Source organism: Stegodyphus dumicola, chromosome 2 (genome assembly GCF_044657685.1).
Source record: "Stegodyphus dumicola isolate Sdum_Otavi_A_Nest chromosome 2, ASM4465768v1".
NCBI lineage: Eukaryota > Metazoa > Arthropoda > Arachnida > Araneae > Eresidae > Stegodyphus > Stegodyphus dumicola.
Window position 1 is genome coordinate 74,574,003 of NC_140769.1, and position 15,952 is coordinate 74,589,954.

Here is a 15,952-nt window from a genome sequence, read left to right on the forward strand (position 1 = left end):
TTACTGTTTTAAGCAATAATTGTGAACAATGCTCTAATTTTATTGCTTCCTTTATTCATTTAAGTGCATTATATAAATGTAAGATAAATTTAATTATGATAGTAGAATTTTAATTTTAATTGATTTCTATATTGCAGTGATGTAATATATTTAAACTTTTTAAAGAATTTCAAAAAGGACTATAGTTTAGGACCGAATCCTTAACCTCGCTATCTGTAAGCATACGATTAGCTCCTGAGAACATGTCCTTCACATGAGTACCCCTGTTTCTTAAGCACATAATAGTAATAATATCATAATGTGCTTCATAGTCATAGTATGGATGTCATAATGTGCTTCATAGTCATAGTCATAGTCATAGTCATAGTCATAGTATAGGAGCTTTAGTCATAGTATGCTTTATCATAAGGTAAAAAGGGGTTTCTGAAGGAATAGCGTCTTGTGATTTTCGCTAGAGCTTTAAAATCGGCCTGATGAGAACAAAATTATCAGGATGAGTTGCAAATAAGTTGCTTTTTTGTTAACGCCTTAAATGTTGGTGTTCTAATTCTTTCCTTCAATCGCAAATACTTACTTAGAAAATTTAATTTAATTTAATTATTTTTTGCTGTCCTTACTTTTGATACTTATCCATTTTACATTACTGATTAATTTTTCTTATTTACTTTTAATTTTTTCTTACTACTTTCCTTCATTTTTGAAAATGAAAATTTGATTTCGAGTTTAACTTCTTCCCTGTTTTTAACATTTATCCTGCTACATCTCTACTCTACCGTAAACGTAAAATTTTAGCATATTAGTGCTTATGAATGTAAATTTTATTTTTCTGTTCTGAATTCATGTAAGAGTAAGAAAGGAAGGGTAAATTTTAAATTAAATGGATTTACTTAAGGAGGCTACTGATAAAATGCACCTTAAAATCTGACTTTTATGTACTTGTAAACAGGTAATTGAGAGTTTAATACACTTTTGGCACAATCTTTGAATTTTATTTCCATTTTATTTTTGCTGTAATTAAGATTTATTATTTTTCCTTATAGACCTTTCCAAAAATTCTGTAGTAAACTATCATATTTTCTATTATATAATTTTTACATTACTTTAAGTCTATTAATAACGAAATTTGAGAGCCGGCATAAAAAATTTGTGCAAGTAAAATATCTTTTGTGGCCAACACAGGATCTATCGCTGACTCCGTTTTAAAAAGAAATCAGTTTCAGATAAATTAGCACTTTCGGTTGATCGTTTGTAAACAAAATCCAATTTTTGTTTCAATAAATAGAAAGATCTGTAATACAAAATTTTGGATTATATTTTATTATGTATAAATGGCAATGTGTAAAGACTAGTTTAATTTATATCAATATAAATCAATGTTTGACGCTTTAAAATAAATATTTTGAAGCAAGTACCATAATCTAATTTTCTTCTCGGTTATTTCTATAGAATGAACAAATCACAATTCATTTCATCTGCGCATATATCCCCTTGATACTTAGGTATCAGTAAAGGATGCTCATTATTTTGTAGATATATTAGGTTATTTTTAAGCAGGAGAGGTGAAAAATGTTCAATGCCCTTGCCGGAAAACGTATTCCGGACCTCTCGAATGCGCGCCGAGTGTGTTACAGTTACACCATGAAGACATACAGAAATTAGGGAGAAATTCCTTATATACTCCCCTTTTAAAGGGCAACTGGCATTAAGGGACCCAGTCACCAAATCTTGGTGGTGAAGAAACATCATCCACCATCTTTTAGTTCGGGCGCCACTGTAGAGTCATTCGGTTATTCTTAAGCAGGACATGTAAAAAATGTGCAATCCCTCGCCGGGCGTCGAAACCTGAACTTCTCGAATGCGTGCCGAATGTAATACCTTTACACCACGAAGGCATGCAGAAAGCAGAAAAATACCTTTTAAGTTTTTTGGAATTACAGATAAATATCGTATGTTCCGAGATCACTAAGATGTAAAGAATAGGTCTTTTCGAGTATGATAATAGCTCTTGTGCCTCATCATCATAAAGACTGCCATCAAATAACAACGCACTTTGTGGTAACATGCCTGCATTGCAAGAGTTTTGAAATTCTGCAAATGAAACGCTGTTATAAAAATCATTCTCTTCCACGGCTTGCTATCAGTAAATATTATGACCAAATGCAACAAAAATAGACTTAATATGTGCTGCATTTTTTTTAGATTAAACTCTTATTATAGTCATTCTATACTTTTAGAAGAAACTTCCAGTTTATCAGTTTTAGATATTATTGCCATTGATATAAAAGTCTTAAACACTAAAACCGAAAAGTTTTGGATCACATACTAATACAATTTTTCATTAAAAACTGTTTCCCATTACAGAAACATAAGTAATGTACCGCAGCCTGTTCTCTAATTTTCCCCAAATCTAATCAACTATTGAAAAGATATATACTCTTGGAATATGGATGCAGAAATCTTAGATATGGAAATCAAAAGAGTAACAGTGAATGAAAAATAATCGTCACACTAATAAACACACACACATACAGACATCACTGTAAAAACAGCGAAAACATATTGTGGGGATCCTAGTTCGTATCAGTTCACTGAAAACTCCCTTTCAAATTTTTGGATCGAAAACATTACCTCTTTTATATATCTATATAGGTTCCAGGACGTAAAAACTTAAAATATATATACTAGAACAATACATTGTATTTTCTAAAATCATTCATGTTTGAACTTATCCAGTTGCAAGGTAAACAACGCGTTTTACTTTGATAGAGGAAAATTATTGATACAAACTGAATGTTCTAAACTGTCAATACGTTTTGCTTTTACATTCTGAGAAATCTTAATCTCCATACTTTTAGACATTAATAATTCCTTAATTTGTATCAAGGTTTAAAAGAAGCCTCTATAATTATACCAAATTTTTCTTCCGGAGCATCTCATCTTCATTCTCGTCATCTGAAATATTTGATTTCTTGGTGTTCTAAAATACAGAACATGAGTTTAGCATCATACATAACAAAAGTTCTGTAATATCATTGTCGGCATTGCAGAAATCCTCAAATAGTGCCCATCTAAGCTATTTATTAAAAACAGCGACCCATAATGATTCTAAATCAGCATCCTGAAACTCATAAATGCCATTTTTAATTTTACATTTTCAAAAAGCAATTATACATCATTTAATGCAATTACACGTATTAGTGTAAGCATTGGGTACGTTTACGAACAAAATGCAAAATAATTTCAATGCTCTTAAAGGATTTATTTTGGAATTTTGTTCTTTCTATGCAAGCAACTTTGTGTTGTAAGTTTAAAAAAGGGGAAATTTAAAACTGACAACAATGCCTTAAAAGGTTTAGAGGTTGAGGTTTAGAAGTAGCACTGGGAACCAAAAATCAAATATAATTGCTGCTAATAAATACTGAACACGTAAATATCGTGATTACCAAGTGTATTGAGGGGAAGGGGAGAAAAATCTACTACTTTCGAATTTAAATGCCACTTAATCACGCAGACCATTTTGTATAGATGCTTTATGTCGTCAATGCATTTTTACTATAAATCCAGGAAGATAATTTAATTTAAATCTTGAAAGTATCTTGGTCTTTATTACACTACCTATTTCACACTTTATTACACTTTTTTTACGACAAAAGATTTGCATTTAATGTTGCCGTCCACATTTATCAAAGTCAAGGAGGACAATTACTGAGCAGAAACTTAATAAATTATAGGTGGGGCAGAACAGATACCTGCGAATCATCACAGGTGCCTACTTTTTGTAAGGAATAAGTGTCTTCATGATGACCTGAAAGTAGAACCCCTAGAGAAGTTCTTAAGCAAGATTAACAAGCAATTCTATCAGAACGCACAAGATTGCAACATTATGAATGATTTAAATCTCAATGAAATTCTGCAAGAAGATCGGCACTTGCGCCCTTTCACAGCTTTTATGTTAAATGAAAACCAAAATTTCCCTAAAGAGGAAAAAAAATTCTTATTACAATTGTTATTACAATTCCATATTGTGCAAACATAAGCATTCTAAATCTTTTCCTACTTTTTGTAGGAGATTCTGTTATTTTAGCATGACATATACTTGTAAATATTATGTAAATAGTGGTCTATTTTCTGGAAAAATATGTATTTTATGTTTTATTTACTGCATAATTCTGTAAAATGTGTTTTGTCACATCCCTCGCATTGCAAAAGAGCCACGCCCTTTCCACTTTCATCCTCTTCTCTAGACCCACTCAAGCATTTCTGTACTTGCGTCGCTTCTTGAAGTACCTATGTTACGATAGCCGGTATACAGCTTGCATATTTAGCCATCTAGACACGGCAACAACGGCAACTAGAACTGGAACCGGAAATAATTTATATTGATATAATCTTTAGTTAAAGGAGTGTCATTTGTACTAATTTTTGGGACTGAAAACAGGTAATTTGGTTATTCAACGACAAAATGGCGTAATGCAATGAAAAAGCAACATGCGTTGCCTGTTGTCAGAAAGAAAATCCCTGAAAACAATTCAGAGGAGATTCTGACATAATATCATAAACCTGGACTAACAGAATTATCAATTAAAAGATGGTTTAAACTGTTTCGAGAGACCGGACGTGTTTTGCATAAAGGGGTGATAAAGTCGGTAATGAAAATGTTTCCGCCATTAGAAATGTGTTTATAAGCCCACCCAGTACTCCTTGCCAGCTTGCAAACAGGATTTCTCAGGTCAACTGTTCGTAATTGTTCCCTGACTGCGTATAAACTGCATATTTATCAAAAAATCAAACCTAAAAGTCGAATTGTTCAAAAGGAATTTTCTGTAGACATTCTTGACCGTATCAGTAATGATGATCAATATCTTCAGAAAATAGTGTTCAATGAGGAAGTAACACTTCAAGTTTCAAGAGAGGTTAATCGACTTAACTGCAGGATTTCGGAATCAGAAAACTTGATTTTTGTAGGGTAAATTGAGCTCCTAAAAGTAACACTTCAAGTCCTAAAATTAAAGTTTAGTGTACACTAATTCATAAAAAGTGATTGATACCTTCTTTTTATACGAGTCATCAGTTAATTCAAACATTTAATTTGATATACAATTAGAAGAAATGCGGTCAAACCTTTTTAACAACAAGATAGGACTCTTGTCACTGGGCGTGATTTCCTTGATAAACATTCGCAGATCGATGGATTGGTAGAGGTGGACCAATTTCATGGCCACCCAGTTTTCCAAATATCACAGCATTCGACCAGAATTACCGAGTTTAAGCTTCAGAGATTCGCGGCATGGAATAACTAAAAAAATCGAATTACTACTGAAACAACTACCGTGACAAATGCTTAATAACGACGGGAGAGAAATCGAGATCATACTTGACATTCTCCGAGCAACTATATAAGGTATTTCTCCTATCTTCTTGGCGTGCTTTCGTGGTGTGGTGGTCTGCACACTGGGCCGGTATTCCAGAGGTCCGCAGTTTGATTCCCGGCGAAGGCTTTGCTAATTTTTAATCATTCCTGTTTTCCAAAAGTACCTGATGTCTCTACAGTGGCGTCCGAACTAAAAAGGTGGTGGATGATGATTCTCCCCACCTAGGATTTGGAGATTGGGTCCCCTAAAAACCCCAGTCGCCCTTTTAAAGTGGGAGTATATAAGGTATTTCTTCCACTTCTTGGCCTGCCTTCGTGGTGTGGTGGTCTGCACAGTGGGCCGGTATTCCAGAGGTCTGCGGTTCGATTCCCGGTGAAGGCTTTCTTAATTATTAATCTTTCCTGCCTCCCAAAAATACCTAATGTCTCTACAACTAATATTGCTCATGTAAAAGTGGATTAACATAAAATTCTTTGAAGTGCTGAATAAAATTCAGCCAGGCTTTTCTTCTCTATTTCTTAATCTTTATTGTTTTAAACGTATCTTCAACCGGTGAATAAATTATGGACACCCTGTGTATAAATCTAACAAAAAAGATAATAATTAAATAAAAAAGTTTAATAATTTGTAATCTTGGTTTGAAATTTCTTAACGTTTGTTTTGTCGCGATTTATATTTATAAATAAATATATCACATCTGTCAAGGCAGCATATTAGAATTATCCAAATTTATAGCAGCTAAAATATAATATAGATATAGAATAGCTATAGATTTTAAAATTAGTCTAACATCTTTAGCCTAAAATGCATTTGTCTGATGAAGCCTCTTTTCTGAGGTGACAGCCGGATGTTGTTATTTAATTTTACTTCATGTTTTGTATCTAATGTGACATATAAAATGAGTTCCGGGATGCCATTCATATAATAGGTCCTCCAGTCGAGCTTATATCCGCGATTACTTTTCTATGTTCTGTTGGAAGAATTTTACGTACACTGCGGAAAAAAAAGGGGGGGAAGAAAAAAAAAGAAAAAGAAAAAATGGCCTATTCTATAGCTTCCGTTTTACTGGGCAGATCGACGAAATTCAAATTGTGCTTTTCATGTTTCGAAAGTGAGACTTAGGATATATATATTAGAATTATACAAGTATACTTGTATATAGCATTGTTCTAATACAGGTATTTTGACACAAAATCGGACTTTTTTTCTGAAAGGGCATGCCAAGGTTTCGACATATTTCGATTCTAAGACTCAAATTATGCCCAAATATTAAATTTTGTAAAATCTGGGGCGAAATTTAAGGAGAAACTCAAAAATTCATCTTGGCGTATTTTTTTCAATTTGTGACAAGAACACTTGGCGAACTTCTTAATTTATAACAACCCATTTTGCTTTCCTTTTTTCGTACACGAGCTGAAAAAAGGTCATGTTCATTACTTATAAATAATTTTAACAAAGTGCGTAAAGCACATTTGGCATTATTATTGCTTGTAACAAATATGCCAAATTTCAAAACGCGCCAATATGTAAATTCACTGATATCTTAGGAAAATTTGAAGAAAAACTCTAATTTTTTTAGATGTACCTAGAAATATATTTATTTTAAACAGCTGTTAAAAATTTAATAGGTTATAAGACAAAATTTTTTTCGAAAAATTTATAAAAATATTTATAAATACAAATTTTAAAAATAAATCATAAAAAAGGTGCGAATTATATTTCCATTAAGCCTAAATTTCGAATCCTGGAAGATGGAGTCAATTAAGTTTAATAAAAAAATCTGATGTGTATACACCAGATGGCTTCCTTGTACGGAATATTAAATTATACGCATTTTTTCTTGCATTTCATTTAAACTTACTAAATTTACTTCATCAATAGCTCATAAACCACAACATAATAAAGGCACTCTTTAAAATTCACTATATTTGTTTCCACAGCGACACCACTCTAGCCCTATGTTCACTTAACAGGGTTACATTTCATTCATTTCTTAACGTAATCATAATAGTCTCTGGTATACTGGTACAGAATCACATTAGGATTTTAACCAGTTCGTTTTGCATATGCCTTAGTAACGTAATCATAATAGCCTCTGGTATACTGGTACAGAATCACATTAAGATTTTAACCAGTTCGTTTTGCATATGCCTTAGGCCAATTGCGTATGCAAATAAATCAAGGTGCGAACGCACCCACCCGAAGGCGAAGATACTGCCGCGCTGGAAGGGGAGTTAAGGTTTCGTGAAAATAATTAAGTTGCATGAGGATCATTTTTTGAACTCCAAAATGCACAAAATTTATATCATTTTAAGAATTATCTGATCGTTGCCACATGTTCTATTCAAATACTATAATAAATCTAAAACGATGTATACAAAAAATTAAGCATTAACAAAAAAAAAAAAAAAAAAAAAAAAAAAAAAAAAAAAAAAAAAACAGCAAAAAAAAAAAAAAAAAAAAAAAAAAATGACAAAAGAAACAGTTTTTCACAGACGATTCAGTATGTCTCATTCGATATTTTCAGTTTTCAGTTCGCAACAAGGCAAAAATACATAAAAACTCAAAATATCTGCATTGAAAATTTTGAAGTAAATCTTAAACACTTATTTCCTCGAATAAATTCCAGAGTGGATTAAGCATGATTTAATTCGAAATAATAAAAGAAGGCGTTATCTTTGTTATTTTCTCTAGACTGGAAACAAATCCACTATTCTGCTGTTTCAAATGTAAACAAGCAATGATCGCCATGGCAAAAATAATTAGGCTTAGCGGCACTTAACAAATATTAAATTGTTGATAATTCTAAAAATACTGCATGCGGATTTACTAAATTCGTAAAAACCTTAACCGGAAGATAAGAACAACATAACTGAATCCTTTTTAAAGAAAAAAATACACAATTTATAAACATATAAGAATAAAGAAACTGGGATTACTGAGCCGAGTAACAGAGGGGCTATATATATTATTTACTAAAGAATATTTATTATATTATCTCCCAAGATTATTTTTAGTAGAATTATCTTAAAGTGAATCCATACTTAGTAAGTTCAATTTCGAAAAATGTTAAAAATGTTTAACGGGGACTTGAATTAAATCATGAATGACAAAATTTCAATTGTAAAAAGAAATAAATTAAAAGCAAGTAATTAAATTAAATGCAAGTAATCATTGCCATTGATCGGAAATTAGTCGATATTTCAAGAGGAACAAACCAACTCCCTTTCAATGGACAATAATTGAGAAATAAATACGAAGGTGTTTCGTCCTTTACTCGAGCAATAAGGCGATGCCAAACAGGCAATTCAAGCTAGGCCAAACATTTCCGTGAATAGAAAGGATTAAGAACCAATGCAGAGAACCAAAGAACTCATTCCGATTAAGCATTTTAGCTAATTCAATTTTGAGTGAAAAGCAATTTCTGCAGTAAAATTTATGTCGCTCGAGTTACCCTCGACACCCTCGTGTTTATGCATTTTAGTTAAAAAATATTTAAAATTAAACATTGGAAAAGGTCATTATGAAATAGAATTCAAAGTAATTGAAATAAACATTAGAAAATTACAAAATATAAGAAAAATAATGCAATCTTTGTAAAAACAAATCAAAAAATAAAAAATAATTAAAAAAAATATATATATATATAAAAAAGGGAATGTACATGAAGATATAAAGGCCAGAAAAAGCATTAATTAACTTACGTTCTTTCTAGTGGGGTGTGTGCAAAGTGTTTTCTTCGCGTCTGACTCAGAAGGGTTGTGTTTCAAAAATACTTTTTCGGCAGCGGGGGCTTTGAATTATATCAGTCGGTAAGACTTGTGTGAAGTAATTTATGGTAGTGGAAGGGACTAGGAATTCTTGAGGGACGTATGTTGTTATTTATGTACTTTTGGTGCTGCCGATTGCGAGCAAAATACGAGGTGCACATCTACATGTTATAGCAATCTTATATACACAATTTCAACGTTCTGAGGCTACTCGATTTTGAGTTATGCGAGATACGTACGTACGTACATACGCACAGACGACACGAAAAGTTCTTTTCAGAATTCATTTTAAATCAGTTTTATAATTTTTTTGGGAGAAAAAGAATCCTTTATTCTGTCCTTGCGTACAGATGTCACGCAAAAACATCGTTAAATTGCATTCGATAGCGGTCAAAATGGATATTTTCGTTGAAATATGATACCTGAAATTTTTCGCGATTAGAATACTTCCTTTTTACTTCGTACAAAGATGTAAAAAGGGATATCAATAATGGGATTTTTACAAAACTTACTGGCAGTTTGGCATAATTTGAATCATAGAATCGAAATATGAAAAAAAAAACCGGTTGTCATTTCAGAAAAAAATCAGGTTTTGTGTCAAAATACCTATATTCGAACAATGCTGTACATAAATCTAACACATATTTTAAGTCGCGCTTTCAGGACATGAAAAACGCAAGTTGAATTTCATCAATCGGCTCAGTGAAATGAGAGATAAAGAAATGCCCCATTTTGTTTTCGCAGTGTACATAAAAGATCTCATGTTTTTGATATCTGGCCCGAAAATATTCACTGAAAATATTGTCAAAAGTATCTCCCGTTTGCCAATTGAAAACATTTCAATTTAAACCTTTATGACTAGAAAATATTTACAGGAGCTAAAGAGATCAAATTAAATGCTTGTGCAATGATTCGAAGTAAATATATGCTCTGAAATATTTCAGTCCAAAACACTATTAAGTGCTATACAAGCAGAGAAACATAGCATAGGGACAGAAATTAAGGACAGTTTCTTTTAATAAAATTATCCCATATAATTGCTTATAAACATTCTGGAATATCGTAGCTGCACGAATTTTTTTTTTTTTTTTTTTTTGAGTTTACTTGTTCATTGTCGATAGGATCACATTTGAGCTTACAGTATAATAGAGATGGTATAAATTATTAAAAGAAAAATTAGTCGTATTATTGCCAATTTCAATGAATTATTTCTTAATATTCAAAGTGCATACCAGATTTTTTGTATTATAAACTAATTGATAAACAATAATATAATTTATGCTATAAAATTTACTTTCAATTTAAGAAAATTAAATAAGTTCTACTCCATAGTACTTGGAAATTATTTTATTCAAGCCATTTTGGAAGAATTAATAAATTGCAGTAATAATTCTAGAAGGCTAATAATCTTCAGCAACATATGGATTTTTGAGCTGCGTACTTAAAGCAATTATGAAACACAAATTAATTATCTCCTCAGTTTCTCAGTTCCATAGTTTTATGCAGCAAAATTTATTTGCAGCTTCTTTTCATGATGTTACTTTAAATCAAGATTTTTCTTTTAAGGGATACTGAATGTAATGTTACAATATATGCAGTAGATCATTATACGATGCAAAATACTTCTCATACGAAAAGCGCAAATAAAAATCACACTATTTTTGACTTAATTTTATGAAAAAATAGTACAGTCTGATTCATATTTAGGCAATTGCTTTAAAGTTAGGAAAATTTTAATTTCAAGTAAGATTGAATACAATTTTCTTTAATTTAACACAATCTTAATCTAAGATGGCTGTACTGGACATTAATGGCGGATCATACTGATCTTAGATTTTTGAGCTGCCTTAACTGTACCTGCAGCAATCCTTTACTTTGTCGTGATTTTGCAACCGCATTTTCGAGAAGGACTTGAAGTGAAACTGAAAATGGGCATCTAGGACAAAAAAAGAAAATTTCTACTGATTCCAAACAGTGCGCTTTAGCTGAGTTCTTGAAAACCGACATTATGAAGTTTTAATATTGACAAAGCTATTTCGCCTAAGCAATTGAAATACATAAATGATGAACTCCTTTTCTTTGAGCGGTTGTGATTTTAGCAAACATAGTCCAGAAAAATGCAAAGCAAAAGAATGCTAGTCTTTTTCTAAGCTGAAAATAAATATTCTCAAAAGGGAATGTACTGATTTCGTACTAGAATGCGTCATTTATTCATTTATGCATTGGAAATCGAAATTTTCAATTGCATCTCATGCTTTGAGAATCAGTAATATTTAATAAAAAAGAATACCTGCGAGAGAACTCTTGTGCTAAATAGACTGATTTTATATTAATATTTAAACTACATAATTTTATCGGATGGTTGGTTTTCATTAAAATATCATATTTTGATTAATTTAACTGTAAAATAATTAAAAAAACTATACAGGTTTTTATTTAAGCATATTAATAAAAGTGATAATAATAAATTAAAAATAGATTCAGTATAGCTAATATAAAAAAGAAGCAGAAAGAAATAATTAATTAAAACACAAACATGTTCTAATATTTAAAATTTGATCTGGCTAAAATTTGAAAGCTAAAACGTGTGTATTTATAAGACGAATTATAACAGAAGAGACACAGTCAAAGATGATAAAAAAGTGCTGCAATTTATATAATATTTATTTTTATTTATCTGCAGTTCAGTTCATTTTTGCCTTGCTGTGCATTTGTTATTTGCTTATTTCGTATATTTTATTTTTGAATTTGTTTATTTCGTATTTTATATAGTCTTGTAGTTGTGTCCATTTTGTGTTTATGTTTTTATTGTTTCCCTATATTGTTTTGTAAAATTTTAAGTCGATTGACATTGAGATTGTGGAGTTGATTGGGTAGGCCGGGAATTGTGGGGAAATCTAAGAAGACTTGAAATGGTTTTCGTTGCTGAAAATGCAACGTGATTTCCTGCCATTTTAACCACACTACGACGGGTAGTTCTAGAAGTTTCCGAGATTTGTGTTTTCAAGGCTAAGAAGCAAATTTTTGGAAGTTTATAAAGCTTTACTATAGTCCCTTTTCTCCATTAGGCTCCTCTTCCTCTTTTAAATAGAGACTGCATTAGGATCTGAGTCAGTTCAATTCTAGAAGTCGATTATTTTTCTATTTACCTTACCCCAAGGTGATTTTTGCTTTAGAACGTGCTTTGTAAGTGATCTGTGACATCCTTTGAGTGTTAAAAAGTTGAGTGGTTGGCTTATCTCTGTATTCTTCTTGAGCAAGAAGTTCGCAAATATACAGTAATATTTAATAAATTTTGAAATGGAAACTGTAATACACCGGGTCTTTAATTTGAGCTCCCTTTTACAGGATAAGGTTTTAGAGACTTTCAGGAAAATCACACGATTCCTTACCAATGACCAGAATATTCATGTTTGTAAAAGGTTCACCCCATTTTTCACTCCCCGATTATGATAAGAGATAGATACAAGAATTAGCTCGCCGTTGGAAATGAAAAAAATTCTATCATCTATTAGCATTATTAGCTTATACTGAAGAAAAGAGGCCATGTCATGTATCTCTCAAAATTTATTAAGCCTAGTAATTTTGAATTAATGCTAATAAAAATAGAGTCTTTTTTGTTTACTTAAGTAGGTTAAATAATTTCACTATTTCAAAATATTAACATACGTACTCATAACTTTATTATTAAGATTACAACTATATTCTGAGAGTTTCACAGATTAGTATTCATAAGGTATTTTCTCCCTTCTTTCCGCATGCCTTCGAGGAATAATTGGAAGCATACTCGACGCCTATTCGAGAGATCCAGGGTTTGAGTCCCGGTGAGGGCACTACACATTTTTCACGTCTCCTACTTCAAAAAATCCTAATGACTCTACAAGTGGCTCCTAAACTAAAAAGTGATGAACGATAATTCATCACCACCAGGATTTGAAGACTGGGTCCCCTAATCCTCAGTCACCCTTTAAAAGGGAGAGTGTATAAGATATTTTTACCCTTCTTTTCGCAGGCCTTCGTGGTGTAACTGAAAGCATACTTGACGCGTATGCGATAGGTCCAGGGTTCGATAACATTGTTTCGGGATAACATTTCCCATTTTTCACGTTTCCCGATTCAAAAAAAATTAATGACTCTACGATATATTTCTAATATTAATGACCTATTGCTCTTTCCCGATTAAAGTAGAATTTTGCAGTGTAAATAAATTGTATTTCATCCAAATCGTGAATACAATGTACTTACACGAACAGTAGAGATTGAAGCATAAAATTATTAATTAGTTTCAGGTAAAAACAGCGAATAAAACGAACATAACGCACATTAGTGACTGATGCATAAGCCGATTAAATAAATATAAGTGCAGGAGAAACCAGTACATACAATTTACTGTAACAAAATTACCAACAATGTATTATAAATAATTTATTTTGTATTATAAATTATTTATAATACATTGTTGGTAATTGTATAATACATTGTTGGCAAGTGTATGTATATTTATTTTATATCACAAATTTTTACGAATATTTTCATTTTTGTATTCTCTGTTTATTTATATGATTATTGCGTCTTGTTTTATTGTAAGAATTTTATTTCCCGCAGGTAGTTATAACTTTGACACACTGTTTGCAATTTGTTTAGCTCTTTGTTTAACCAGTCATCATTTCGCCAATTTACCCAGCAGCATCGAAAAACATGGGCCTAATTTTAAGTGACTAAACTATGCTTAATAGAATATTGGTCTTTTTAGATTTTATACTAAAATAATTAGAAAGTGGACCTTTAATCAATCCTAAATGCCAACGCAGTTTTCGATTAACTTATGTGATTGGACCCTCTGTTGGGTAATCATTACACTACTGTTGCTACAATTACAACAAACATGATTCAACCTGCGTGAATAGAAATTAAATACTAAAATTTACCAGAATGATGGTACATACAATATGAACTTTCATAATTATTTTCCAATAAAAAATGCTAAGCTGATTGAAACACGTTTTCAAATAAAACTTTAAAATCAGATCAACATTTTTAGAGAACCCGTATTTCAGATAATCTTTTATTAATGTACAAGAATATAAGAGAAGAAGGAGCCAGACAAATTGGCTTTACTGCATCAATATGTCATTACGTTCCAGTGTACTGGAATTATGTGCAATTAAATGCCTCAGAAGCATAGCTTAATACCCTCTACATTTTGGAAAATTAGAAAAATACCTTTGCCACTCCTTAAACACATGAATTATTTTCAAGTAACTTATATTTCCTTTTCAAAGAAGTCTATAGCCTAGTATACTGGACTAAACTGGAGTTATAACGGACATATTTTTTCCACATAATGTCTCTTTTTTTTTGGCGCAGTTTAGAATCGCAGTTCTAAATTGCGACAAGTCTCTCCGTGGCTATGGGACCTAAACAGAATTCTAGGAAGTGTCTCTTTTTCTAATACATCAAAAACGAAGAGGCGCACTGAGCTATTCAGGGGCCTTTGGTGAAGTCGTCCAGATATCATTGAAAGATCTCTGTTTACTTTCCTGTTTTTATACAACTGCCCTCCAAAGTCGCCACATTTTCGCTCTTGTTTCCTGTTGTATTCCTGCATGGATGACTATTCAAATCATACGGAACAGAAAGCCACAGAATTTCATCTGGGTTTATAAATAAACTTTTAGTGATTGGAGTTGAAGGATGAATTACCTTCTACTCCTTCACAATGAATGTAACATTTAAAATTCAGCAAAAATCTAATTTTTTGCCATCAAACTAACCTACGCATACAGGAAATCAACCTCGAAGACTTTGAGAGCCTAGCAATGCATCACATACTGCGGTTAAATAAAAAAAATCAAGCATAGGTTAATTTTGATTAAAATTTTATTCAGATATCTTCAACAAAAATAAAAATGAATAGGTCGCTTTTAAAATAAACAATTTCAGTGAAACCTATCATAATCAGGGCTATTTTCGTGAACTACTGCAGTGAAAAATGGATTTCATTTCCATATTATTTAAATGAACTCAAATAGCAGCGAGAGCCTTGACAAGATAAATGGACCCTAAGGGAATCAAACTTTTCGCTCACGTAAAACAAGGGCACTGAAAGTTTTTCCAGCGAAGAATCTTTAATGAAGTTTTCCTAGCATACTCGTAGTTGGAAGTTACCTTTTCTGTTTATAGACAATCTCAGATGGTTTAGAAATAAGTAACATAAAATAGTGCTTGAGACGAAACATTATTCAAGGTAGCAATTTGTATTGACAGGTAATGTATTACTTATTAGCTTTGCTTATTTCAAAACCTTTTTTCAACACAATGACGAGCAAATACTAATTCGAAACTGGATTTTTCAATATGTAATCTTTGAAAGCATCCTGCACTTTGTATGAAGTACTAAAATGCATTTGGAATCACAGAGATCAATTCCATCAGACATTTAGGAAATTTCCAATTTTCTAGCCTTCATCAATAATCTGCCTAATTCAGCTATTTTTATATTAGAGTAAAACAAAAGAAATCCCTAATCTAAAGAAATAGATGAAGCTAATATAATCAAATATAGAATAATTTATATTGCATAGAGAATTAAATATGTTTGATTTCATGTCTTCTGTTCTTTTTACTGTACCATTTGGACTGAATATCATTTAAATGCCATCTTTGCAATATGGACGTTTTTCGTTTATCAATGACATGGTCTTTCTATCTTTTCGTTTACAGATAAAATATGTGCATTTCTAGTTCAGTACTTTGTTTTAAAATACCTGATTTCTACCTGTTGCTTTTAGTAAGGCACATGTTTCTTTT